This window comes from Eriocheir sinensis, chromosome 17 (assembly GCF_024679095.1).
Source record: "Eriocheir sinensis breed Jianghai 21 chromosome 17, ASM2467909v1, whole genome shotgun sequence".
Lineage (NCBI taxonomy): Eukaryota > Metazoa > Arthropoda > Malacostraca > Decapoda > Varunidae > Eriocheir > Eriocheir sinensis.
This window is the reverse complement of record NC_066525.1, coordinates 5,088,159-5,116,061: the sequence shown is the minus strand read 5'-3', so window position 1 is coordinate 5,116,061 and position 27,903 is coordinate 5,088,159. Positions and strand designations below refer to the sequence as shown.

General features: G+C 43.8%; 2 protein-coding genes across 7 annotated transcripts in view; one reads left to right on the top strand and one right to left on the bottom strand.

The window, feature by feature from the left end:
* LOC126999828 (uncharacterized) overlaps positions 1–26,454 on the bottom strand; it is a 50,357-nt gene extending 23,903 nt beyond the window's left edge. Inside the window, exon 1 of one of the 2 annotated variants that reach the window (XM_050862848.1) lies at positions 25,768–26,454. The gene's annotated coding sequence lies outside the window, so the exon portion shown is untranslated. Of the gene's footprint in view, positions 1–7,234; positions 7,930–25,767 lie in introns of those variants that run through there. The other variant, XM_050862849.1, reaches the window with a different exon arrangement.
* Positions 10,964–27,903, top strand: part of LOC126999829 (beta-1,4-glucuronyltransferase 1-like) — a 22,681-nt gene continuing 5,741 nt past the window's right edge. For 3 of the 5 annotated variants that reach the window (XM_050862854.1, XM_050862852.1, XM_050862851.1), the window contains exon 1: positions 10,964–11,349. The gene's annotated coding sequence lies outside the window, so the exon portion shown is untranslated. Of the gene's footprint in view, positions 11,350–12,876; positions 13,145–27,903 lie in introns of those variants that run through there. The other 2 variants (XM_050862855.1, XM_050862853.1) reach the window with 1 other exon arrangement.

Below are 27,903 nucleotides of genomic sequence, written 5' to 3'. Positions count from 1 at the left end.
TGTTGTAAAAAAAAAACTACCGGAAGGGTCATAAACATCCCCTGGAAATGCCTCCCACAACTACGAAAACCTTTCCATACTATCTATACTATCTCTATACTATCTTCTGTTGTGGGAGCGGCAAGTAGCGGGCTTTTTTATTCAACACTTTTACACTTTTTGTTGCCCTTGAGCCGACTCTTTCGTTGTAAAAAAAAAAAACTACCAGAAGGGTCACAAAACAACCCCTGGAAATGCCTCCCACAACTCATACGAAAATCTTGTCAAATATGTGTGTTTGGGGGCCGAAATGTTACGAGTCTCACCGCTGCTCCTTTCCGGTCGTGTGAGAGTCGTTGGTGAGGGTTTAACAATGCGGAAAAAAGCTGCAGCCATGACTCAGGAACCGTGGCGGGGTGAGTAAGCACAGCGTTGATTGAGGAGACAAACAACACAGTCTAGCGTCATGGTGTTTTTTTTTCTTACAATGATGATGATGGTGGTGGAGGTGGGGGTGGTGCTGTTGCTGTTGCTGTTGTTGTTGTTGTTGTTGTTGTTGTTGTTGTTGTTGTTGTTGTTGTTGTTGTTGTTGTTGTTGTTGTTGTTGTTGTTGTTGTTGTTGTTGTTGCTGGGCCATGCGAGATTAGAGCTGACCCTGGCTATAAAGCTCATCACACGACACACAAAAAAGCTTACTGTGTGTGTGTGTGTGTGTGTGTGTGTGTGTGTGTGTGCCAGAATACCATTATACACGTGCATGTCTGAAATTACGGGACCAACTCACAATACAAGTCAAGGCCACACAACCTCTCTCTCTCTCTCTCTCTCTCTCTCTCTCTCTCTCTCTCTCTCTCTCTCTCTCTCTCTCTCTCTCTCTCTCTCTCTCTCTCTCTCTCTCTCTCTCTCTCTCTCTCTCTCTCTCTCTCTCTCTTGCATTACACTGACTAAATAACCACAAGGAATTCCCGGAAGCCATCAGCGCGTCTTCCTTTAGCATCAGCGACAATGACAGCGAAAAAAAAACAAAAGTCCAGAAGTGATTGTGGGCGGCTCTCTCACACCACGTCTCATCCCTTCTATACCACCTACACCTCACCCCTTCCCTGTAATAAGCATCTTAGGTCCATATTATTAAACCCTTCGAAGCCTCAGTATATCTATTTCAAAAGGCTGTCGGGGAAGTTGTTTGTCGGGGTTTCCATTGGTGGTTGCATGAGCCCGGCGGTAGTTTTGCAAGGCTTCCGCGCTGTGTACGGGAAAAACACTCATGGCAACCCGATGTATAGCTATTCTTTGGCTTTAAAAATCCACCCGAAATTGACCTCTTTTTTTGGCTACTCTATACTGTCTATTGTTGTGGGAGCGGCAGGTAACGGGTTTTTCTATCTGCACTCTTTTTGTTGCCCTTGAGCCGACTCTTGTTGTATAAAATAAAAAAAATCAAACAATCAGAAGTGCTTGATATTACCAGTCTGTTCTTCCATATCCTTCGTGCCATTCTCTCTCCCTCTCCATAACCTCATTTTAATCTCACTCCCTCTTACCTGCCCCGCCCCTCACCCTTCACATCTCTCAAGCATTTTATTACTTTTTTTTTATTTGTTCTCTCCATACTGTTCTTTCCTGTCATCCATTCCCCACTTTTTTTCTTTCCTTTCTGTCTTTTGTGTTACCTATTTTTTTTTTTTACATCAAAGGAGACGGCAACAAAATGTGTTCAAAAAAAGAAGAAAAAAAAACGCTACTCGCCGCTCCCATAATAGACAGAAGTAAAGAGTAGCCATAAGAGAGGTCAATTTATATTATCACCGCATTTTTTTTCAATTTTCATTCATATCTGCTTATTTTTATCCGTCCAGCCTTGTCCCTCTACACGGCTCATTCCCCTCATCCATTCCCCACTTTTTTTCTTTCCCTTCTGTCTTTTGTGTTACGTGTCTACATCATCACCGCACTTTTTTTTCATTTTTCATTCATATCTGCTAATTTTCTTCCCTCCAGCCTTGTCTCTCAACGCTGCTCATTCCCCTCATCCACTCTCCACTTTTTTTCTTTCCTTTCTGTCTTTTGTGTTACGTGTCTACATTAACACCGCACTTTTTTTTCATTTTTCATTCATATCTGTTTATTTTCATCCCTCCAGCCTTGTCTCTCAACGCTGCTTGCTCATTCCCCTCATCCATTCCCCACTTTTTTTCTTTCCTTTCTGTCTTTTGTGTTACGTGTCTACATTAACACCGCACTTTTTTTTCATTTTTCATTCATATCTGTTTATTTTTATCCCTCCAGCCTTGTCCCTCTACACGGCTCATTCCCCTCACCTAATCCCAGCTCTCTTCCCTCACCTGGTCTCTCGCTCCTTTCACTTTCTAATCCACCCCCAGCAGCCTTTTCACACAAGTCCTCGCCTTCGCCTTCACCCCCGCCCCCTCGCCCCCTTCCGCCACCCCCCGTCTGTTTCCCCACCCCTTGCCAGTTCTCCTTTCCTCCCTCACCGAAACTCGTTATCGATTTTAAAAGATTTACGGTGTGTATTAGGGACAGGTGAACGGTCAACATACCTGTCACGGGGGGTGGGAGGATGAGGGAGGAAGATAGATAGAAATAAAGATAGATAGACTGATAAATTGAGATAAGTAAATAAGCGAATAGAGGAGGAGGAGGAGGAGGAGGTAGATGACAAGGAGGATGATGACGGATATGAGGATGAAGAATTGGAAGGAGAGGAAAAGGATGGGAGAGAGAAAGAGAAAGAAGAGGAAGAGGAGGAGGACTAATACATGGATAAACAAACATGGTGAAAATAGCTGTTCTTTCATCCTACAAATATACTCACAATAAACAACAAAATCATCAACAACAACAAAAGGAACAAAAACAAAGTAGGTGAGGCTTGTTCTGGCAACGTCCCATAAAAAAATGGAGAATAAAGTAAATGGTATATACAGTGTGTCCTTGTAACTAATGACAGGGCGAGAAGAACAAGTTACTCTCTTTTCCACGTAAGTTATGATAGGAGGAGGAGGAGGAGGACGAGGAGGACAAAGAGAAAGACAACGACGAAGACAAAAACGAGGACAATGAAGAAGAAGAAAAGGTGAGAAAGACAACAACAAGGACGAGGTAGAAGAGGAGGAAGAGGAGGAAAAAGAGCAGGAGAAGAAGAATAATTATATATATATATATATATATATATATATATATATATATATATATATATATATATATATATATATATATATATATATATATATATATATATATATATATATATATATATATATATATATATATATATATATATATATATATTTTTTTTTTTACGTCGCGGCCTATTGCGCCGGTAGGCTTCTTCCCGGTGGGGACTGATGGTCGGCCCAAGGCTTCTTCCCGGTGGGGCCTAATGGTCGGCCCAATGCTTCTTCCCGGTGGGGCTTAATGGTCGGCCCAAGGCTTATTTTCGGTGGGGCCTGATGGGTCGGCCCAGCCCGTTCTGACGCAGGCGAGTGTTTATAGTGGCGCCATCCTGCATTGGCTCATGCTGCCCTCCCGGAGTTCATCTTTAATCCTAGAATCTAGAGTCCGGGTTGATAGGTGGTCTTCTGGACAGCATGTGGGTAGTTTTAAGCCACTCGGCGGCGGCTGAAAAATCACAGCTTGGTTGCACCGGGCGGGGATTGAACTCGCGTCCTCCTGAACGCGGCGCCGTCACTCTGTCGACTCAGCCACCGCCTCCCCAAATATGTTATCTTTAAAATACTAATGAAAGAAAAAGAGGAGGAAGAGGAGGAGGAGGAGCATAAAAAGAGGAAAAGAAGTAAAAGGAGGAAGAGGAAAAACGAGCAGAAGCAGGAACAGAAGGAGAACCAAATAGAGGAGGAGGAGGAGGAGGAACGAGAGAAAGAGACGGAGGTAGAAAAAAAACAAGAGCAGGAAAGAAAAGAAAAGAAGAGAAGAGGAAGGAGCTGCAAAAAGGAGGAAAATAAATAAAAGGAGGAGAAAGAACAAGAACCGGAGGGCCAAAGAGAAGGAGGAGGAGGAGGAGGAGGAAGAGAAACAAGAGAGAGAAGGAGGTTGATAAAAAAAAAAACGAAATGGGGACGAAATAAAAAAGAGTGGGGGAATTAATCATTTACGACCCCATCAATTATTTTTATCAGTAAGGGAGAAGGGAGCGGCTGAGCAAGTGTCCCTGAGGCCTTTCTATACATATTTCCATTCTTCGGCACAGAGAGGAGGAAGGAAGAAGGAGGAGGAGGAGGAGGAGGAGGGGAGTTGTTTCTCACTATATTGACCTAACGTGTAATCCTCCCCACCTCCTCCTCTCCCTCCTCTACCTCCTCCTCCTTCTTCTTCTTCTTCCTTATTCCTTCATACACACACACACACACACACACACACACACACACACACACACACACACACAGGAGGAAACAAACACACAAACCGTACATGGTCACGCAATTTCTGCCTTTGACTGCACACGCACACGCACGCACACACACACACACACACACACACACACACACACACACACACACACACACACACACACACACACACACACACACACACACGCACATACACACACACACAAACAAACAAACAGGAGAGAGAGAGAGAGAGAGAGAGAGAGAGAGAGAGAGAGAGAGAGAGAGAGAGAGAGAGAGAGAGAGAGATAATAAAGGAACTAAGTCATCCATTTCAGACAGACGGATCAACCTGCAATCACTAAGTCCTTTCTTCCTTCCTTCCTTCCTTCCTTTATTTCCTCCTTCCTTCCTTCCTTTATTCATTTCCTTCCTTTCTTTCTTCCTCCCTACCTTCTCTCTTTACTTTCTTCATTACCTCCTTCCTTCCTTTATTTCCTCCTTCCTTATTTTCTTCCCCTCTTCCTTCCTCCCGTTCACCTTCCTTCATTCATTCCTTTTTTCCTTCCTTCCTTTCTTTATGTTCTCTCTTCCATCATTCTGTCTTTCCTTCCGTGTCTGTGTGTGCTCACGTCATCACCATTAAGCTCCGTAACACACACACACACACACACACAGCCATGACACATATATACCCCAAATCGATAGAAAAAAAAAAGCTTTGGCAAATTACAACCAATTAATGAAGTGAAAAGAATGTGCATCAGTCACCCTCTTGCCTGGAACAGCCGAATTAATAGACTTTATTATCTGTATTTTTTTCTAGTTTTTTTTTTCTATTTTCTGTTTTTTTATCTTCTTTTCTGTTTATTTCTGTTTTCCTGTTTTTTTCTGTTTTTTTCTGCTTTTACGTTTTTCTGTATATTTTTCTGTTTTTTCTGTTTTTTTCTGCTTATTTCTGTTTTTTTCTGTTTGTTTCTGTTTTATTATGTTTATTTCAGATTTTTTTCTGTTTTTTCTGTATTATTTTCGGTGTTTTGTTTTCATGCGCTTTGTAAAAAAAATGTGAACTAGAGAAACGTGGCTAACCCTCTCTCTCTCTCTCTCTCTCTCTCTCTCTCTCTCTCTCTCTCTCTCTCTCTCTCTCTCTCTCTCTCTCTCTCTCTCTCTCTCTCTCTCTCTCTCTCTCTCTCTCTCTCTCTCTCTCTCTCTCTCTCTCTCTCTCTCTCTCTCTCTCTCTCCGACAACAACAACAACAACAGAACGACAACAGCAACAACAACAAAAAAGAACATTAAAGAGATAAACACACACACACACACACACACACACACACACACACACACACACACACACAAAACAGACAGACAGACAACCATTTATCAACATCGATAGCGGCCACACAAAGACAGACCCGGAAAATAAGAAGAGAAATATAAACAAATTTACGAATTAATGACCGGAAGACCTTGGCAAAAATACGGAAGAAGAAGAAGAAGAAGAAGAAGAGGAACAACAACAACAACAACAACAACAACAACAACAACAACAACAACAACTGGGCTACATGGTACAGAAGAAGGGTCAAACTACCACCAGAGTCAGAAAACTACTCGTGGAAATCCCCAAAACGCCTCCGAAGAAAGCCTTGTCAAATATGTATGCTTGCCCGCCAAAATAAGAACATAAGAACATAAGAACGTAAGGAGTCTTCAAGAGGGTTAAAGAACAGGACCCCATAACCGCTGTGCCCTACGCGGCGACCCTCCCCAAAGTCGGTCAGCGTCGCTCGTAATGGGCCCTTCCTGCTAAGACTCGGCTGTGGGGAGACACGAAAAGGTGCTCCCAGGTTGGTCTCGTGCCGGGAACCCCTCGTGCTGGTTAGGTCACCGCTCATTAAGTAGCTTTGTGGGTCAGGTCAGCATCGGGGGCGCATCGCAGAAAACGGAAGGGCTTTATGGGGGTAACTTCTTTTACTCTTTTACCAAGGGGCTCCATACCATTGAAAAGAAGAGAGAAGGAAAAAAAGAAAGGGAGAGGAAGAGGAAGAGAAGAAAACAAAAAAAAGAAAATGAAAAAGAAGAAAAAGAAAAGAAAAAAGGAGAAGAAAAAGAAGAACTGAAGGAAAAGAACGAATAAAAAAGCGAATATGTAGGAGTAGGAGGAGAAGAAAAATACATGACTAAAGGAGAGAAGGAAAGAAGAGAGAAGGAAAAAAGAAAGAGAGGAGGAGGAAGAGGAAAAAGAAAATGAAAAAGAAGAAAAAGAAAAAGAAAGAGAAGAAAAAGAAGAACTGAAGAAAAAAAATGAATAAAAAAAAACTATATAGGAATAGGAGAAGAAAAATACATGACTAATGGGTTGTGTTTCGGGGAGCTTCACCACCATGTGTCACCCTTGATATAACACCCCTCAGCCCCACACTCACCCCCAGTAACCCTCAAGCAACCCTGACGGCCCCAGTTCGACTCCCTGGCCAAATATCAACACTTCCATGCTCACTACCACCACTAATAGCTACGATCCCTCAGGTGTTACTAGAGTCACTCAGCGCCCCCTCCTCACTAAGCCTTAAGGTCCATATTCTTCAACGCATTTGGTTCCCATTACGACTATTTTCCAGGGCCACAGAGAAGATTAACCGGGTTTTTATGGGTGTTTTCCTCATTCAAGGTGTAGAAGTCAGGTAAAACTATCACTATCATCTCAATACAGCCCATAAAAAAACCATCAGTCAGGTAAAACTATCACTATCATCTCAATACAGACCATAAAAAAAACATCAGCTTCTACGAGAGGTTTTTTTCAACCAGGCGAAGTGATGCGGCGAGACGTTAAACAGTACGGGCTTTAGTGGGGAGGAGGGTTAGAGGGGAGAAGCTTACCTGGCCGGGGTGAGTGTGGTGTGCTCCCCTCCCATCGCGGCCTTCACACTGACACCGATAAACACAGCACACGGTCTTGCGGGCACTCACGGATGTCCTGCCACTCTCGCCTCTCCCTCTGGTCCTCACACGCACCCAAGGATCACCACGCTCGTTATCCTCCACGGCGAGCACGTCACACGAACACTAGGGGCCGGGGAAGGATGAGCACGCTGGCCTCTCCGCTGTCTTCTCATTTTCTCTCATACCATCTTTCCTGACTTCCGCAGCGGCCGGTCACCAAGAATACCACATCACGCGAGGTGTTCTGAGGCTCATATCGCTATCTGCAGTGCGTTCCTCATCTCCCTACACACTTAGGAGGCTCTTAGCGTGGAGGAGAGCGCCAGGTAGAGCCACGGTGAGCCTTGATAGCGAGGAGAAGCTGGCGAGGTTTAGCGGAAGGAAGGAGGAACCCAGCGCGTGTTTACATCTACGGGATCGATGCGTCTTTGTTCGCTTCGCATGGCGGGGAGAAGAGCTGAGCGCATGGCTGGGGAGGAGCAGGGCGCGAGGGCATAGTGGGTCCTTAGGGGAAGGTTATAAGCGGTGAAGGTTAAAAGCAGTAATAAGAACAACAGGTGGAGAAGTGACGGACGGATGCTAGGCTTGTCGGGTGGAAGGTACGTGAGTGTGAGTGTGTGTGTGTGTGTGTGTCTGTCTGTGGCGTGCGTGGACCAGGAAGAGGAGGAGGAGAAGATACAAGGGGAAAGTAAAGGGTGAAGATAGAGAGAGGAGACGAGGTGAGTAAGGGAAAAAGACACTGTAGGGAACTTTAAGAGAAAACAGTTTATGCATTTGAAGAGGATATGGATGCATGTGTGTGAGAGTTATTGACACGGACCAGGAAGAGAAGGAGGAGAAGATACAAGGGGAAGGTAAAGGTGAAGATAGAGAGAGGAGAGGAGGTGAGTAAGGGAAAGACACTATAGGGAACTTTAAGAGAAAACAGTTTATGCATTTGAAGAGGATACGGATACATATGTATGTGTGAGTTAGTGATGTGAGGAGAAGGAAGAGAAGGAAGAGAAGATACAGGGAAAAGATAAAATGAAGATTGCGGTAGAGAAGAAGTAAAGGGAGAAGTAGTAAAAAGTAAGAAATAAGAAGAAGAAATAAGGGAGAAAAGACAATGTAGGGAACTTTTAGAGATACCGTTTATATAGCAGAAGAAAATATGGCTGCGTGCGTGCGTGAGAGACACCGGGAGAAAAAGAAAGAGAGCAGGAATAGTACCAACAAAAAAAAGGGAAAAGGAAGAACAGGGAAAACAATTCTAATAACAATAATTCATAAAACTCTACGGACTTAACGATCCATATTTCCTTACCAATGCGTGTGTGCGTCCGTGTGCGTGTGTGTGTGTGTGTGTGACCTGCAGCCCCCTGGTAAGCACGCCTCGACGCTGCCCCCTGACCCGGAATTAGCTACACAACCATCCAATTAAAATCATATATATCCGGGTTGTGTTCCGGGGAGGAGCTTCACCACCATGTAAGTCACCCTTGATATAGTACCCCTTCACCCCCTCTCCCCCAGCACCCCCCTCTTTCCCCCAGCAACCCTCTCACCCCTCCCCCCAGTTCGCCTCCCCGGCCCTGACTAAGGCGGCGCGGTGCAAAATACCTGTCTTTAGTTGAGTGTAATTACAACGATCGCGGTGATGAACAGCCCCCGGGGGAATGACTATCGGGAGAGAGAGACGTTACCACGGGCGTTGAGGTGGGTGTGACACGATAGGGGACTGGGTGTGACACGGAAAGGGAGTGGGGTGTGACACGGGAAGAGGGGAGGTGTGACACGGGAAGGAGTGAGGGTGTGACACGAAGAGGGAGGTGGGTGGGTATGATACGGAAGGGGGGATGGGATGTTATACGGAAGGGATGGGGATGTGACATGACAGGAGGGAGGGGGGGACGGGGGAGAGGTGACAGACCACAAGGGGGGGAGGTAGGGGTGAAAAAATTATATGATAAGAGTGATACAGCGAGAGGAAATGGACACACACACACACACACACACACACACACACACACACACACACACACACACACACACACACACACACACACACACACACACACACACACACACACACACACACACACACAGTAGAAAAATGATAGTGACACATGAGAGAAGGAAGAGACGTACAGGAGGAGGAGGAGGAGGAGGAGGAAGAAGAAGAAGAAAAAGAGGGAAATGACACACAGAAGAGATAAAGATAACATAGAAGAAAATAAAATAACATACAGTAATAAAGATGACAAACAGAGGCTACACAGTTTACTAAGACAGTGAGGCAAAGTTTCCATCCCTTAGATTACGTTAGGTAGACTAGCTTGGTTAGCACACACACACAAGGAAGGAGAGATAGAGATGACCGTTTATTTAGCAGAAGATAATAAGGTTGCGTGCGTGAGAGTTACCGGGAGAAAAAGAGAGCAGAAGTAGAATCAGCAAAAGGGGAGAAAGGAGAACGGAAAACAGTCCTATATAGCACCATTAATTCATAGAGGATAGAAACGGTGACACAGCAGCAGGGATAAAATAGACACAGCAGGAGACGGACGAACACACAGCAGAGTCAAGGGGTAACACACACAGCGGGGTCAAGTCAACACACACAGCAGTAGCCGGGGTTAAGGATAGCACAGAATGGCTGGTTGTAACACAGAGCAGGGGTGCGTAAGGGAAGCGGGGAGGGTGACACACAACACAGGTAGGAAGGCACACAGTAAGGATAGGAGTTGGTACAGGTGTTTTTATGGAGGAAGAAGAAGAGAAGAGGAGAAGAACACAGAGACAACGAGGTGGAGGCAATAATAGAGAAGATAAAAGTGGAGGGAGGGAGGAGTGGGGGATGGAGGGAGGAAAACACGAAAGGAGAGAGACAGAGGTAGGTAAAAGTACACCCACGTAGGGGATGAAGAGAAAAGAAAGGGTAAGGAAGGAGACGGAGGGAGGAGGCAACTCAGGAAGGGAGGAAGGACGAGGGAGAGGAGAGGGGGAGTATAATGGAGGAGGAAAGGGAGGAAACGGAAGAGGAAGGGACGAGACAATGGAGGAAAAATTACACCTCGTGGACCTAAGAATAGTTCGGAGAGAGAGAGAGAGAGAGAGAGAGAGAGAGAGAGAGAGAGAGAGAGAGAGAGAAATGGATAGATTGATAGATGGATACACATGTGGTTACAGATACACAGACCGATAGAAGAGAGAGAGAGAGAGAGAGAGAGAGAGAGAGAGAGAGAGAGAGAGAGAGAGAGAGAGAGAGAGAGAGAGAGAGAGAGAGAGAGAGAGAGAGAGAGAGTACGGGTTAACACGCAGGTCAAGATTACCTCCATCTCGATCAATTTACGCGGAGCTGACCTAGATAGAAGGAGGAAGGAAGGAAGGAAGGAAGGAAGGAAGGAAGGAAAATGTGAGGGAGAGAGAGAGGAAGGAAGAAAGGTTTAGGCGAGTATAAGATGAATCTGAGTAACACACACACACACACACACACACACACACACACACACACACACACACACACACACACAACACGAACACTAATAACAAAACACCTCAGTCACCCCCGGGAACCGTCTACCCTCGTTACCCCTTCCAACCAAAACAATGAACGCAAAGAAAACGAGATGGCTGGCAGCGGTTGGCTACTTGGTCCTATTTTTAGCCTGCTGTCGCCTCCTTCGTACATCCAGTCACAACGGGACCCTTATTAAGTTCTCAGTAGCGAGCGTGAGTAGGCTAGTGGAAAGGAAAAGGAAATAGAAGAGGATAAGTCTGTGTTAGCAAAGTGTACAGAAATCTAAGCGTATCTAAGTGTGCGGAGTAAACTGTCTAACTGTGAGGGAGAATCAAGGAGGGCCTGAAATAAGTGATACAAAACAGAACAGGTCAAAAGAAGAAGAAGAAGAAGAAGAAGGCTCAAGAGGGGTTGTGTGAGGGTGGGCGTGTCTGGTGAGTGATAAGAGCCCAGACCAGGACCAAGAGGAAGAGCAAAAGCAACGGGACAGTACCGAAGTGAAGATTGTGCCTGGGGAGATTGGAAATTTTATCGTCTACAGTACTACCACGTAAGAGAGAGAGAGAGAGAGAGAGAGAGAGAGAGAGAGAGAGAGAGACCTAATCTTTAAGGAAACGGATACTGATTGACTAACTGGAAGAACATAAAACAAAGATAAAGAAAAATATATATAAAAAGCTAAAAGAAAACAGGACGCGGAGTAATGATGAGAGAGAGAGAGAGAGAGAGAGAGAGAGAGAGGCGGGGACATGGGGTTTACGTGACAGTTGTGCATGTGGGGTCGAGGGGGGAGAGGGGGGGTCAGGTCATGCTTTTATTACACGAAGAAGACGCTGAAGGAGGTATGTAACATGCTTCTTTTGATGTCCTTATTCGCTAATGCAGGATCGATCGCGGTGTAGTAGTAGTAATAGTAGTAGTAGTAGTAGTTGGTGTCGTTGCTATTGGTACTGCTGTGGTTGTGGTTTGTGTTAATGTAAGTAGCCTAGCAAGTGCATTCTTTTTTTTTTTTTTACAACAAAGGAGACAGCTCAAGGGCACAAAAAAAGGAAACAATATATATAAAAAAAAAAAAGCCCGCTACTCGCTGCTCCTACAAAAAAAAAAATCAAAAAAGGTGGCCGAAAGAGAGGTCAATTTCGGGAGGAGAGGTGTCCTGATACCCTCCTCCTGAAAGAGTTCAAGTCATAGGCATGTCTGTATATGTTAATAACTGCTTCGTACACCTAATTGGGACATCAAGAATTAACGTCCTCGTGCAATTCTGATCACTATACTTGCGTTGAAGGCGACTATATGCTGGGGAGGGGGGAGGGGAAGTTGTCAAGGGGAGGGGGGAGGGTGTGCGCCACATGTTTGGGAGATCATCTCTCGCCACAGCCACCACGCTGCTCCTGATCCCACTCTGGCACATATTCTCAGACAGGGACAGTAAGTAGCGGGCTTTTCTTTTTCATTATTTTTTTTTAAGCCCTTGATCTGTCTCCTTGGCTGTAAAAAAAAAAAAAATCGAGACCACACCCACATCTGGTAAGGCTTCCGTAGAGGGCGTTGTTGTGGGCATTTCCATGGGTAGTTGTATGAGCCTAGTGATGGTGTGACGAGGCCTCTGCACCGTGAATGTGAAAGAAACACTCATGAGAACCTGACTGATCTCCTTTGTGACCTTTGATACTAGTTGTTGTGACAGGCGATAGCGTCTAAGATTACTGGCCTCTGCCTTACGAGTTCTCACCATGTATACTAAGACAGACCCCAAACATTGCTCCTTTCTGCTAATTCACCCCTGCCACACTTTCTCGTCTCCACGCATCCAATTATAATCCCATTTAGATTCCTTGGCAATGGTATGTATCTTCTAATTCACCCCTGCCACACTTTCTCGTCTCCACGCATCCAATTATAGTCCCATTTAGATTCCTTGGCAACGCTATGCAGAGTCCCAAAACATGCATCCAAACAACTCACTGAATATTTTACCTCCCTGGTGCCAGTGAACACAGGGAATGCACCAGGGCGACGAGTACTTGTCCTTGTGAATAATTGCTCGATTCGTGTGAGTTCTCCCGCATACTAGTCGCAGTTTACACTTTGCCGCGACAGTGAACAGCAGACGCGGGTCGCAATCGGGATCAACTTGCCTTTTATATCTTTACGTTCGGCCTGTAGCACCGGTGGACTTTTCTGATAACTGTTGGTCGACTCCCAGCCCGTTAGTGTAACAGGAAAGTGTTTTAAGGTGGCGCCATTCTTGCTTGGCTCATGCTTCACCCCAGAGCTCCACTTGATCCACTGTAGAGTGTTTCGCTAGTGTCCGGGTTGATAGGTGGTCATCAGGAAACCATGTGAGTAATCTTATGCCTCTTGCCGATACCCGAAAATTGCCAGCTTGTAGCAAAGGGCGGGACTTGAACTCAGGGACACCGCGCCCGCACTCAGATCCCTAAGCTACCGTGACAGATTTAGGAGCAGTAAGTAGGGGGCTTTTTTTTTTCATTATTGTGTTCTTTTTTTTACGCCCTTGCACTCTCTCCTCTGCTGTAAAAAAAAATAAAAAGTGTAATCCTAACCCAAAGTGCACCATATACCAAAAGGGTTTTATTACAAGTGCAACAGCAGCAGTAGCTAATCTAACGGGAACCAGTGACTCAAGCAACGACGTAGAGACAAGGGGTGCATGGCGTGACCAGGTACGCAAGTCAGCTAACGAACGGGTACTATGGCCAAAATTATGTTGGCCCCGCGATGGATGCTTCCGGGAAGGTATAAATAGATGAGTGTATAAATAGCAGGATTCTAGACATGTTATTTTTTTCCTTCAACGTGTGGATGGGTTCACGGAATTAAATTTGGACTGAAGATTTCTCCCTCCCAAATGAAGACGATGTGTGTGTGTGTGTGTGTGTGTGTGTGTGTGTCCACAAGGGTTTGTTAAGGGGTGTATTGATAATAGTAATGTCTCCCCTAAAAGAGAAACGGATTACCACAGAAAATATAACTTTTTCTCTAAGTTATCGTAGGCCTATATAGAGGTTTGTAGCAGACTCATTGTGTGTGTGTGTGTGTGTGTGTGTGTGTGTGTGTGGGAACAGAGTGACACACACACACACACACACACACACACACACACACAATGGGTCTACTACAAACCTCTATATAGGCCTACGATAACTTAGAGAAACAGTTATATTTTCTGTGGTAATCCGTTTCTCTTTTAGGGGAGACATTACTGTTATCAATACACCCCTTAACAGACCCTTGTGGAGAGGTGGAATCAAGACTACCAAATTGACATACTCAGCACATAGAAGAGTGAGGTTGGGTGAGGTTAGGTTTCCAGGAGCTGCCTTGTATAGGTATACCAGCCTCTTGCAGACTCCTTATGTTCTTATGTTCTTATTTTTGTCATACACACAGAAACAAAACAAGTACGGCCAACGCCTGACTTCATTCTGCATTAAAGCAATTACATCTTTTTTTTTTTTTTTAGTCACGGTATTTGGGTGGAAGGTAATGACTCCACGCACTGTTGTATTAATAAATGGTGTGCGTGCGTATGTGCTTGCCTGCGTGCTGACATCGGGCGCAAGAAACTGGAGGCGTGCAAGAAATTGTTCCTGATTTTCATTACGACCGTTCATTAATCTTGGAGGTGTTTTTTTTTCTTTTTCTTTTTTTTTAGTCTGTCAGAGCATCACACACACACACACACACACACACACACACACACACACACACACACACACACACACACACACACATATCATCACCATCATCATCATCACCACCACCGTCACCAATCTCACACACAACAAACAAACACAAACACTCTCACAGCAGCCACCTTTCCCACCGTTACTTCCTGCTGTCTCGCTGTCGAACGTATCGGAACGGCTCCCTCGAAAGTCATTCATTATGGACAACCCACCATCCGACCCGACCCACTTCCAGCAGCCTCCTTCCTCCGCTGCCCTGATTGAGTCCCTACATTTTCCAACTAACTACACCTTAAAAAACAGGCTGAAAAAAAAGAAAATACAAATCAACCTACAGAATTATAAGGAAATGACCAATACGACCCCTTCACAGAATCACACACACACACACACACCTCTCAACACCCTCACCCTATCCCCCACCTCACCCCCGCGTACTCATTCTCATTTCATTCGCCGCAAAGTAATGTGAATGTATCGACGTCCGTTCAGTCGATGGCCATTCCTGTCGCCGTCCATCACCCAGCGAGCCAGCGCATTTAAACATGAGACCCGACGCAAATAAGAGAGTAAAAGATGAGATTTAGGTCACGTGCGTCAATAGAGAGATGAATTAACTGAATGAATAGATGGATTGACATGTAGATGAACTGATGTAGATGGATAGATAGATGCATGAATAGAACTGATGGCTGGACGTAAGTAAGAAAGTAGAGCAGATAATATATAGGTCAAGTAAATCAATTGAGAAATAAATCAAATGGAGTGAATGAATGGATGAATAGACAGACAGACAGACAGATAGATAGACAGGTAGACAGATAAAGGTAGCTAGATAGATAGGAAGATAGATAGATGGATAGATAGACAGAAAGACAAAGATGAATTATTGAATGGAAAAATAGATAGACAGATAGACAGATAGAGATAGATAGGTAGACAGAGCATGTACTAACTGGACGTAAATAAAGAAGTAAAGATGAAATATAAGTGAGGTACGCCCGTTAATAAATAATTGGAGTTAGCGAATAAATAACCGAAGAAATGGATAGGCAGATTAATAAATGAAGAGACGAGAAAAAGAAAAAACACACGAAACTAAATCACAAACAAACATAAACAAACCGAGAGAACAAAAATGGATAACCAGACAAACAACTCGACAAGGGAAACAAACAAACAAACACATAAACACGAAACTAAATTATAAAACTCACACAAGACAGAAAAAAACATGAAGGGGGGGAGAGAGAGAGAGAGAGAGAGAGAGAGAGAGAGAGAGAGAGAGAGAGAGAGAGAGAGAGAGAGAGAGAGAGACGGACGTAGGATAATCACTCACAATGGAAAAAAGTAACAGTGGAGAAATAGAAATGTATAAAAACGGGATGGAGAAAAATAAATAAAAAAAACACAGAAAAAAACAGGTGATAAAAAATAACACAAATAAAAAAGGCTGAAAAAATGTATATAAATGGAGTGGAAAAGAACAAATGAAAAAAATAATAAAAAAAAACAGCTGACATGAAATGAAAAGAATAAAGAAAATAATAAGGCTACCATCAACAGGATCCAGAAAACAGGGACGAGAAAACCCATAGAAAAGACTAACCAATTCTCAGGAGGGGCGGATGTATAGGGAAAGATCAACCCGTGAGAGGAGAGAGTGAAGTTCAAGAGGACGCCAAATGCCAGTGCCCGACATTTAAGGATCTCCGGTGGGCGTCACGTAAGGTTGGGAGTCACGTAAGCGTTAGAAGAGACGTCACCCACAGAGCTTTAAGCCGGTATTGTCAGAAGCTTCCGTCCCTTACATCAGCTATTTCCTAAGGCCAGAGAAGAGGTCAGCCGGGTTCTCATGATCGTTTTTTAGGGTCAGGGTACAGAAGAAGGGTCAAACTACCACCAGGGTCGTAAAATGAATGAAAGGAGAAAGGAAGGAAGGAAGTTACAAGAGGAAAGACGCGAGAAAAGAAGAAAAAAGGAAGAAAGGAAGAAACCCGAAAACGAAAAGGAAAAATGAGACAACGAAAAAGTGCGTAGAGAGGAAAGAAGGAAGGAAGGAAGGGAGGGAGACACGTAAATGAAAAAAAAAAAGAATAAAAAAATGAAGTCACCGATATTTAAACGGGAAAATAAACAAGTAAATTATTAAACAAAGGGCGACAAATGGGTTTAGAGCTGCCTTTTGTTTTTTTAATTGATAATAACTGACATCTCTAAATAAGGGAAGGCGTGCAGTACCCCCCTCCCCCACCCCCAACACACACACACACACACACACACACACACACACACACACACACACACACACACACGCCAGGATGTGCGTGCAATGTCTCCCTCCACACTGACCCCGCCACGTCAAATTACTTTCTTTTCCTCCTTCCTTCCTTCCTTTCTTTCCTTGTTTTCTTCTTATCTATCTTTCTTTACTTTTTTTCGATTACTGTCTTTCTTCCCAAATTACTTTCTTTCCCTCCTCCTCCTCCCCCTCCCTCCTTCCATGCTTCCTTCCTTTCTTTCTTCCTTCTTTCCTTGTTTTCATCATATCTTCTTTCCTTCCCCCTCCCCCTCCTTCCTTCCTTCCTTCCTTCTCTCCCTCCTTTCTTGCTTCATTCTTTTCTTCTTTCCCTGTTTTCATCATATATTCTTTCTCTTTTCCTTGTCTCCTTTCTTTCTTTACTTTTTCATTTCTGTCTTTCTTCCCAAATTACCTTCTTTCACCCCTCCTTCTCCTCCTTCCTTCCTTTTGTTCTGCTTTCTTGCTTCCATCATAACTATCTTCTTTTTTTTCCTTGCTTTCCTTATTTCTACCTCAGTCACCCAGTCACGCTAAATTACTTTCTCTCCCGCCTCCTTCCCCTCCCTCCTACCTCAGTTCCTTCCTCCCTTCGTTCTTTGTTTTCATCATATCTACCTTTTTTTCTTGTTTTCTTTGCTTTCATCATTTTAGCTTCCTTCCCTCATTCCTTCCTTTCGTCTTTCCTAACTTTTCCTTTTTACTTTCCTTCCTTTCCTTATACGAACCTTCCTTTCCTTTCGTCTCTCCCAACTTTCCTCGTTCGAACCTTTCCTTCCTTTCGTCTTTCCTAACTTTTCCTTTTTGCTTTCCTTCCTTTCTTCTCGTGCTTTCCTCATTTATCCTTTTTTCCTTGCTTCCTTTCTTTATTTTTACCGTCCTTATCACAGTTCTTCCTTTCGTTTCGTATTTCCTTCCTTTCTTTTTCTTTCATTATTTTCCTCTTTCCTTCCTTCCCTCCTTCACCCTTTCCTTCCTTCCTTTCTTCTCTTGCTTTCCTCATTCATTCTTTTTTCCTTGCTTCCTTTATTTAGTCTTACCGTCCTTATCACATTTCTTCCTTTCGTTTCGTATTTCCTTCCTTTCTTTCTCTTTCATTATTTCCCTCTTTCCTATACCTTCCCTCCTTCTTCCTCTCACTCCTTCCTTTATTCCAACATGCCTTCCTTTCCTTCGTCCCTTCTATCCTTTCTTCCTCTTCCCGTTCCTCCTTTATACCTTGCCTCTTCCTCTAACACCGAACATTACTTCCATCCCTTCTCCCCTACCTCTCTTTGCTACCATCCCTCTCCCTCTCCCTCTCTCTCTTATTCCCTCTTTGTAGTTCCGTCATCATTAAGTTCTTTACCTCATCCCTCTTGCCATTACTTCCTCTTCCCCTCTGATATTCCCTCTTTCCATTTCCTTCACCACATTCTGCTACCCCTTCTTTTTCTTGGCATTACTTCCTCCTTTCCCTCTTTCCTTCCCCTTATCTCCTGTCTCTTCTTTCTCCCTCTCTCTCTCCCTCCTTCCACCATATTCTGCTTCCCTCTCTTCTTGACATTGCTTCCTCCTTTCCCTACTTCCTTCCCCTTCATCTCCTGTCTTCCCTTTCAATCTATTTCTTCCTCTCTTAGTCTCTGTCTCTCTCCTTCTACCACAGTCTCCTATCCCTTTTTCTTCCTAGCATAACTTCCTCCTTTCCCTCCTTCCTTCCCCTCGTCTTCTGCTGTTTACTCTCTGTTTTTCTCTTTCCATTCTTTTCTCCCTCCCTTATTCTCTCTCTCTCCCTCCTTTCATCACATTCTACTTCCCCTTCTTCTTAACATTACTTCCTCCTTTCCCTTCTTCCTTCCCCTCGCCTCCTGTAGTTTACTCTCTGTTTTTCTCTTTCCCTCCTTTAGTCTCTCTCTCCCTCCTTTCATCACATTCTCCTTCCCCCTCTTTTTAACTTCCTCCTTTCCCTCGTCTTCTCCTGTTTACTCTGTCTTTCTCTCTCTGCACATATTTCTTCCTCCCTTATTTCCCCTCTTCTTAACTTCCTCCTTTCCCTCGTCTTCTGTTTACTCTCTGTCTTTCTCTCTCTACACATATTTATCCCTCCCTTATTCTCTCTCTGTCTCTTTTTCTTCCTTCCGTTGACTGCCTATTCTCGCAGGTAATCGTGACCTTCTCCATCACAGAGGTCGCGGGTCAAGGGCGATGGAGGTTGAAGTGACAGATAGGAAAGGGAAGGGAAAAAGGGAAACAAAGAAAGAAAGGGTGAAGAAATGAATGGATGAAGAAGTAAATGGATAAACGTAAGATGAAAGAAAGAAAAGAAGAGATGATAGAAAAGATGAGGAAGAGAAAGAAAGATAGAGAAAATAAAAAAAAGAGAAAAGTCAGGGTGCAAAGAAGAAGAAGAAGAAAAAGAAGAACAAGAAGAAGAAGAAGAACAAGAAGAAGAAGAAGAAGAAGAAGAAGAAGAAGAAAATGAAGAAAAGAAGAAAAGAACAAGAACAAGAAGAGGAAGAAAATAAAGAAGACGAAGAAGAGTTGTCATCATGCTTATCGACACCATCATCACCATCATCATCATCACCTTTTATTTTTTTTATCGACATCATCACCACCATCATCATCACCATCATCATAATCACCTTTTGTTTTTCAGAGTTACGCTTCAACAGATTATTTTCTCGCGCTCCATTTTTCTTAACATATATTTTTTCTTACATGAAGGCTCGCGGGAGGCAAAATATTAATTACAGGTGAAGTAATTACCTGAGCCTTCCTCGTTCCCAGGGCGCGGTAATAACATAATTTCCTTAGAAGAGTAATAATTGTGTGTGTGTGTGTGTGTGTGTGTGTGTGTGTGTGTGTGTGTGTGTGTGTGTGTGTGTGTGTGTGTGTGTGTGTGTGTTTGTCTGTATGTCTATCTGTCTGTCTGTCTGTCTTTGTCCTCTAAAGTCAAAATATATATAAACAACCTTCTTTAAACCGTCACTTCATTTCACATTTTCAAACACTTCGCACACCCATTCTAATCAAGCTTTCGTGGCATTTTCTTTTTCTTTCGTTTTACTTTCTTATGCTTCATGACCCTAAAGATAATTTTACGCACAGTCTAAGAATTCAAAGTCCTCCCACGCGATTCACAAGGCTCCTTTTTTTTTTTTTTTACAGAAAGGGAGACTGCTTAAGGACAAAAAACAATCAAAACAGCAACAAATAAGCCCGCTAGTCTGCTCCGACAAAAGAAGAAGAAAAACGAGACGCATTATGAAAGTAAAAAAAAAAAAAAAAAAAAATTAGAACTCGATTAATCTCTCCTTTAATTTTTTACAGAAAGAGAGACTGCTCAAAGGACAAAAAAAAAAAAAAAAAACAGCAACAAAAAAAAGCTAGACGCTGCTCCGACAGAAGAAAAAAGAACGAGAAACACCATGAAAGTTAAAAAAAAAAAAAACATTAGTACCCGATTAATCTCTCCTTTAATTTTTACAGAAAGAGAGACTGCTCAAGGACAAAAAAAAAAAAAGACCGCCAGACTGCTCCGACAAAAGAAAGAAAAAAGAACGAGACACACCATAAAAAAAAACATTAGAACCCGATTAATCTCTCCTTTTATTTTTACAGAAAGGGAGAGTGCTCAAGGACAAAAAAAAAAGACCGCCAGACTGCTCCGACAAAAGAGAGAAAAAAGAACGAGACACACCATACAAAAAAAAAAAAAAAAGACCGCTAGACTCCTCCGACAAAAGGGAAAAAATGAACGAGAAACACCATGAAATTAAAAAAAAAAAAAAAACATTTATGAGAACCCGATTAAACTCTCCTTTGTGGCCTTTGGGAATAGTTGCTGGGTGGGGGGGGGTGGGGGGGGGGCAAAGCGTCTGAGCATACCGACCTGGATTCCCGCGGCAAAGGAGGCGTGTGGCGTGTCATGGGAATATTTTATCGCCGGACCAGTGATCGAAACCCTGTCAGAGCAACCTACGTATCTGTTTATCTTTCACGACGGGCAGCCTTGAGCAATTATAAACGGCCACACATCGATCACACACACACACACACACACACACACACACACACACACACACACATCGATTACTATTGCCGGATTCGTGAAATAGCAAGCTCCGAGGACATGCTATTATTTTCACCGTGGGTCAGTTTATCTGCCAAGGAGACTCGAGGCAAATAACACAATTCTTTTTTTTTTTTTAATCTGTCTGACTTAAGGAAGGAAAGGAAGGCATGGAGGAATTAGGGAAGGAGTGAGGGAAGGAGTGAGGGAAAGAAGGAAGGAAGGAAGGATGGAGGGAATGGGGGAAGGAAGGAATAAGGGAAGAAATAAGGAATGAGGGAGATTTTTAGTGTCCATTGTAGCAGTAGTAGTAGTAGTAGTAGTAGTAGTAGTAGTAGTAGTTGTTGTTGTCGTTGTTGTTGTTGAGTCTGTCTACGGTAGTCTAGCCTGTTGCCCATTTCCCTACCAAAATACAAAGTCAGAAATGCAATCAAATAGAAAGGTCTCCCCTCACTGAAGATCATGACCCATACCATTAAAAACACAAAAGAAAACGGAAAACTCGTGATCCCATTAAATCATCAACAACAACAACAACAACAACAACAACCCGCCACCCGAAACTGACCTCTCTTTCGGCCACTCATCTATTATATTATCTTGTATATAGGGCAGTGTTTAGCGGGCTCTCTTTTCTCAATTATTCTATTTTTGCCCTCGAGCTGCTTCCTTTAACCCCCCCAAAAAAATCTTCACACACACATTCGTAACTCCATGGTTAGTGAGTGCGTATGTTCACTGCTAATCGTCACCTTGCTACCTACCCCTAAGACATGCTGCTAAGAGGGGTCGCCATGGCAGGGAAGAGGAAGCAGAGAAATCATGGTTATAAGTCACGGTGGAAATTAGAGAGTTGCCCAGCCCCCCTGCCTTGCCCTGTCCCGTCAGCCCCGCACCCCTTGTATAATCTAAGGCCGTGCGGGACAAACAATTTATAAGCACTTTAGGTTGGGTGCCCATTGTAAGGGGAACTGGGATAGGGGGTGAGGTGAATGTGGGGTAGGGGAGGGAGGTGAGTGAATGGGTATAAGGGGGGCGAGGTGCGTCTGGGTGGGGGTGGGTGAGGTGGGGGGGGGGGGTGCGTGTGTGTATTGTTGAGGTTGTTGTTGTTGTTGTTGTTGTTGTTGTTGTTGTTGTTGTTGTTGTTGCTGAAGTTGTTGTTTTTACAGTAAGGAAGGCGGCTCATGAGGAGAAAAAGAAATAAAAAAGTCCGCTAGTAACAAACAAACAAAAAAACACGTTGTTGTTATTGATATTAGCATTATTATTATTAGCTTTATTATTATTATTATTAGCTTTATCATTATTGTCATCACTATTTATATATTTCACCATACGATATGCATAGGTCTGATAATGCTGTATATGAAGAATGTAGAAGAAAAAATGCGGAAAATACACAAAACAAACCAAAAAACGTTGAGAAAATCTATAAAAAATAACTTGTAATCATTCCTTCTGTTCACGTGTCAATCCTAGCGTGGATAGAGACGGATAAAGGAGAGGAAGGAAAAAGGAGTAAAGGGTTAAAGGACGGAGGAAGGGAAGGAGGAGGAGGAGGAGGAATGGAAAGAAAAGGGGATGAAGGGATAGAAGGGAGGAAGGAAAAAGAAATAAAGAAATAAAGGATGGATAAAGGGGAGGAAGAGGAGGAGGAGGAGGAGGGATGGAAAGAAAAAGGAATGAAAGGATATAGGGACAAAGGAGAAACGAATGGAAGGAGAAAGCGATGAGATAAATGATGGATAAGGACAAACACATAGAAGGATAAATGGATAAAGAGTGGATAGAGATGGATGGATACATGGAAAGAGAAAGGATAAACGGATAAACAGCGGATAGGCAGATGATTAAAAGCTTATAGTTCGGTGTGTTCTCAAGTTGTGTATGACCTATTGTTAGGAGGTCATGGGGGTCGAGTTAGGTATAGGTCAGTTCTGCTCTCTCTCTCTCTCTCTCTCTCTCTCTCTCTCTCTCTCTCTCTCTCTCTCTCTCTCTCTCTCTCTCTCTCTCTCTCTCTCTCTCTCTCTCACACACACACACACACACACACTCACTTGTTGCGCGGTGTGTGTGTGTGTGTGTGTGTGTGTTCTCGTTTTGTTATGTATGTGCGTAGTACCTATTAACACGGCTTAGTGATGCGGGTAGTACGGCACAGCACACACACACGCACACACACACACACACATCTTTCAGCATATTATAGTTTATTTTATGTACATTTACCGCCTTATTAACTTTTATAACCATGCAGAGTGATGAAGAGGGTGGAGGAGGAGGAAAAGTAGAAGGAGAAAGAGGAGGAGGAGGTGAAGGAGTAGGAGGCGATGAGAAGGTGGTGAAGGAGATAAAGAAGGAAGAGAAAGCGAAGGAGGAGGAGGCGAAGGAGAGAGAGGTCGGCATTCTCAGACGGTACCGACTCACATAAATTATTCCTAAAGGCCAAAAAAAGGAGGTAAATTGAGTTCTTATGAGTGTTTTTTAGAATTCATGGCACAGAAGCCTTGTCAGACGCCCACCAGGGTAAAAAAAAACTACCCCTGGAAGGCCCCACAACTCCTACAAAAGCCATGTCCAATGTGTGTGCATGGGGGACGAAATGTTTAATATATGGGCGAGATATCAGTGGAGGCCTTCACAGAAAAGTTTATCGACAGGGCGGAGGCGGCGGCGGCGGGGGGCGGGGAAGCGGGACAATGACCGACCTTCACGAGGATATCAGGAATTCATGGTGACCCGGTTTTTCAGCTTCGAGAATAGCCACAAGAGGAATGTCGCCCCGATTATAAGCCTGTTGCTCTTACTGGTTGATTGGTTGGTTGGTTGCGATGGTTCTGTTAGATTGGTTGCGGTAAAGGTGGATAAGAGTGATTGATTTTAATTGCTCTCGTATATGAAGATAGCAATGATAAAAGTTAGCCTCCTCTCCTTTCTCCGTTCTCCTCCTCCTCCTCCTCCTCTTCTTCCTGTTACCCTTTCTCCTTCTCCTCCTCCTCCTCCTCCTCCTATTACCCTTTCTCCTTCTCCTCCAATTTCTCCTCCTCCTCCTCGTCCTTCTCATCCTCATCCTCATTCTACATTCCCTGCTTCTTTCGTTTCTCCAATTATCAATCATCATCCTATATAACTTCACATTCGAAACATAATACAGTGACGTGATGTATAAGTACTTGAATATTCTAAAAGTCAGATTTCGGAATCACAATGGATGATGATGATGATAAGAAGAATGAGGAGAAAAGGGAGAAGAAGAAGAAGAAGAAGAAGAAGAAGAAGAAGATTATGATGAAGAAAAAAAAAGAAGAAAATGATGATGATGAAGAAGAAGAAGAAGAAGAAGAAAAAGAAGAAAATTATGATAAAGAAAAAGAAAAAGAAGAACAAGAAGAAAAAGAAAAACAACAAAAACAACAATAATAATAAATAAAGAGAAAATAAATCAACCACAAAAACAATATCAGTAGTAATAACAATAAAAATAAAAGCAATAAAGAAAATCAATATATAGCCTCACGTGGTAGACTAGGCTAGCGGACGGATCAGCTGTCGGTACTCCACGCACAAACACAATCACGCAGCCTCGCAATAGACTCTCAAGCTAACAGACGGGAAGGGATATCGACTGACTGGCTTTGAAGGCTTAAAAAAAACATTACCTACTATGGTCATTGGAATTTCAAGCCGATCCGATATACTGTAAAAACTCTATCGAAGGTCATAGTTCACACCGCCTTTCACATAATCGACTAAAATCTTTGCTTCTTTGTATTCTGACTCTTTTTTTTTATTGTCACACTGGTTTCAATACTCTCACACACCGCCCCACTGCTTGCAATACTCCTACGCACAATCACACTGCTTGCAACACTCACACACACCATCATACTTCCTGCAACACTCAAATATAGCATTACACTGTCTAGCAACCCTCCTATACACCAACACACTGACTTGCAACACTCGCAACACTCCTACACATCACCACATTGCATGCAACACACACACACACACACACACGCGCGCGCGCTTTCGTCCTCATGAGCAGTACAAAAGGTTCCAGTTGTTTTTCATATATTAAGCTGTCCCATTAATATCGTATTTGAGCAACACCCGCATGATTTTCCAGCACTTTTATCTAAACATGTCTAAGAAATGGCTGTAGCTATTATGTCAGGGAGAGTTGTTTATTTGCGAAAGAGGCAGTTCGGGAAATGCGGCATAATAAACAGACCCGCACATTCACGTCACCCAATGTCATAATTATCCACTCACCTGCCTGCACCACACACACACACACACACACACACACAGCCAGGTAGCCAAAAATATTAGTCACATGGTCATAACCTTATCTGGTCATCCTTAAGCTTGCCAAAAGTCTAGAAGAGTTACTAAATAGCCTAAATATGTTATGATTGATTTACTCACGCTCCTTTGTCTCGTTTCCTACCTTATCTCTTCTGTTGTAACGTGTCTTCTACTAAACTTAATACCTTTTTAAAGCTATAGGAAAGAGTGTAAAGATGAAAACAAGTGTGAAAATGGGATTGAAAATTTTAAACCGTCCCGCTGCTCACCACAGCTAAAATCCAATAGGAGTGTTCAGTATCTTTCCCATGGGGCTGCTTCTCCGTCCGCGACCCCCTTTAGGTTCATTAAGAGACAGGTGAATCGCGTGTTTAACCTCCTACGGGCGCTTCGTTCCCCGCGACCACACATTTCATCTCATTTTTCACACCTGTTTTGATCTCTGCGCTCCTTCCTGTGGTTTTCCAAGTAGTCTAAAGGTTACTAGAAGACACATGACAACAGATAAGTATTTCGTATGGTAGGAAACAAGATATGGGAGTGATAATTATACTAATGTTACTGACAAAAAAAAGGTTGAACACTCACCAAGTTGTGTTGTTGATGTCGCTGCTGCTGCTGCTGCTGCTCCGTGGGGCACCTGTCTGGCGTTCCTCCAGACGGAATTCCCCTGTGCACTGGTTCCCCTCGGCACACTAATGCCCCGAGTGCCTTGGCTGGCTGTCTTGCGTGGAGCCCCGAGGGGTGCCCGTCCAGTACACCTGTGGAACGACTCCCTTACTGGCCGCGGTCACCTGCCATCACGTGTTTCAGTGTAATAACCTCCACGCCACAAACTCGGTAATTCAGCACAATGGAATAGTCTCCTCCGCAGGTCAAGGCGAGTCCCGAGCGTCACAGAGCCAGGTTCAGTGTGCAGGTGGCGTGGAGGCGAGGCACAGCTGTACGGACTGTGTGAACCCCTGTGTGCGGCCCGGAGAGCGGCGACGGCACAATCCCTCCGGCAGCGGCAGCAACACTACTGACTGGCGCCGCCGCCGCGGAGGGAGGCCAAGGCGTGACCCCGAGCAGGGCAGACGCCGCGGTTTTCTTTCATGCAGTGACTAAGGCAAACACTCCTCGGCAGCCTCGGTCCAACTGTGTGGAAAAAGATGAATAAAACTGGGACTGTACGTGAAACTATCAAATAACCGACTTCATAAAGTAAACTAGGTCAACTGCAGTATACAAAACATTCCGGTCTTATAATGCCTAAAGACTTGAAGAATACCACCATGATAGGAATCTAAAAAAAAAAAAAGCGACATCTGATTTGGAAAAAATTACCGACCAAGTAGTTTACTCCCTGCTGAAGCTTACAAAGCTTTAAAACCAAGACGATCACGGACAAAATAAACCAGGTCCATAATTTCTGGGGGGCTCGGGGGACTATAGTTCCTCAGTGTTTTCCTAAAGGTAATTTATTTAAAAAAAAATGAGATGGATTTCACAGTGCATACTAAACAACAACTAACCACATCCACGTCATCAACCATGATAAAAATAAAAAAAAACTTAGCTTAACTTTTTTTTATACACACACACACACACACACACATAATGTATGTAGGCCTATATATACATAATATTTTATGGCTGTCGCGTAGAAGCCCTCTGGCGAGGACTCGAGACACTAATACGTTGTGGTGAGTCTGTTGTACTTCATAAGCAGTTAATATCGTTGTGGAAAATATTATGCGGAAAGTTTAAGAACATAGTAATTAAAGGAGAATATCACAACACTATTTAAGGAAATAATCCATTCTGGGACATGAGATAATTTTCTTTGGTCGTCGCGAGAAAACTTCGGTCACTTTGTGCCATTCCTTCATCATTCATTTTTTTTCGCTTTTACTTTTTTTCTTTTTAAGTATGTTCCAAGAGCAATCATCAAAGCAAAACAGGATGTCACCTCACCTATGTTTCCAGTATTGAGGCGTCGCTCCCAGACACCTTCTCAAGTCTGATCTCTCTCTCTCTCTCTCTCTCTCTCTCTCTCTCTCTTAAAGAGGGTGCTCGGCAAGACGCCTCTACCTCCGCTCTCCCAAGCCGAACCCACCGCTGACTAAGATGTGTCTTTACAACACCCCAACTTTCCACCATTATTATGTAAAACCCCCACTAAGTCTCCTTCCTAACCCCCACCTCCTCCCATACAAACATCATGGTACGATATGGCTCAATGACATTCCAACCCTTCACCGATAGCATGTAAACGCCCCACCAAAACTCCTTCTCCCTCCTCCTCCCAAACAAACAGGGCGCCCACTCAAGGTCCCGAGCCTCCACCCCCGCCTCAGTTAGCGGAGCAGCCCACAGCCCTCCTTGCCCTCTGTGGCCTGCCTGTGCGTGTGTGTCTCTTCCCTCACCGTCTGACGCAAGCGCTGTGGCTGCCGTTTGTTGCGGCATTTCTCACAGCTCATTTTTCCCCTTGACGTAAATGCTTTTCTAGGCTAGTGTCCCTCTCTTCCATAACATTCATGTTCGGATTGCGCTCAATGGGACAAACCTCTGCGGCCACGAAGTGCTGGAAAACTGCATCGCAAGGGAGGCACTCTGTGGCACCTCGGTGATCTCCTCTTCTTACTTCTTCGTAAGGCCAGTGAGAACACAGGGAGGGAGCAGCAACCGAATTATGAGTGGCCCCTGAGGGTGACGTCACAGTCCTATTGATTATGGTGGCGG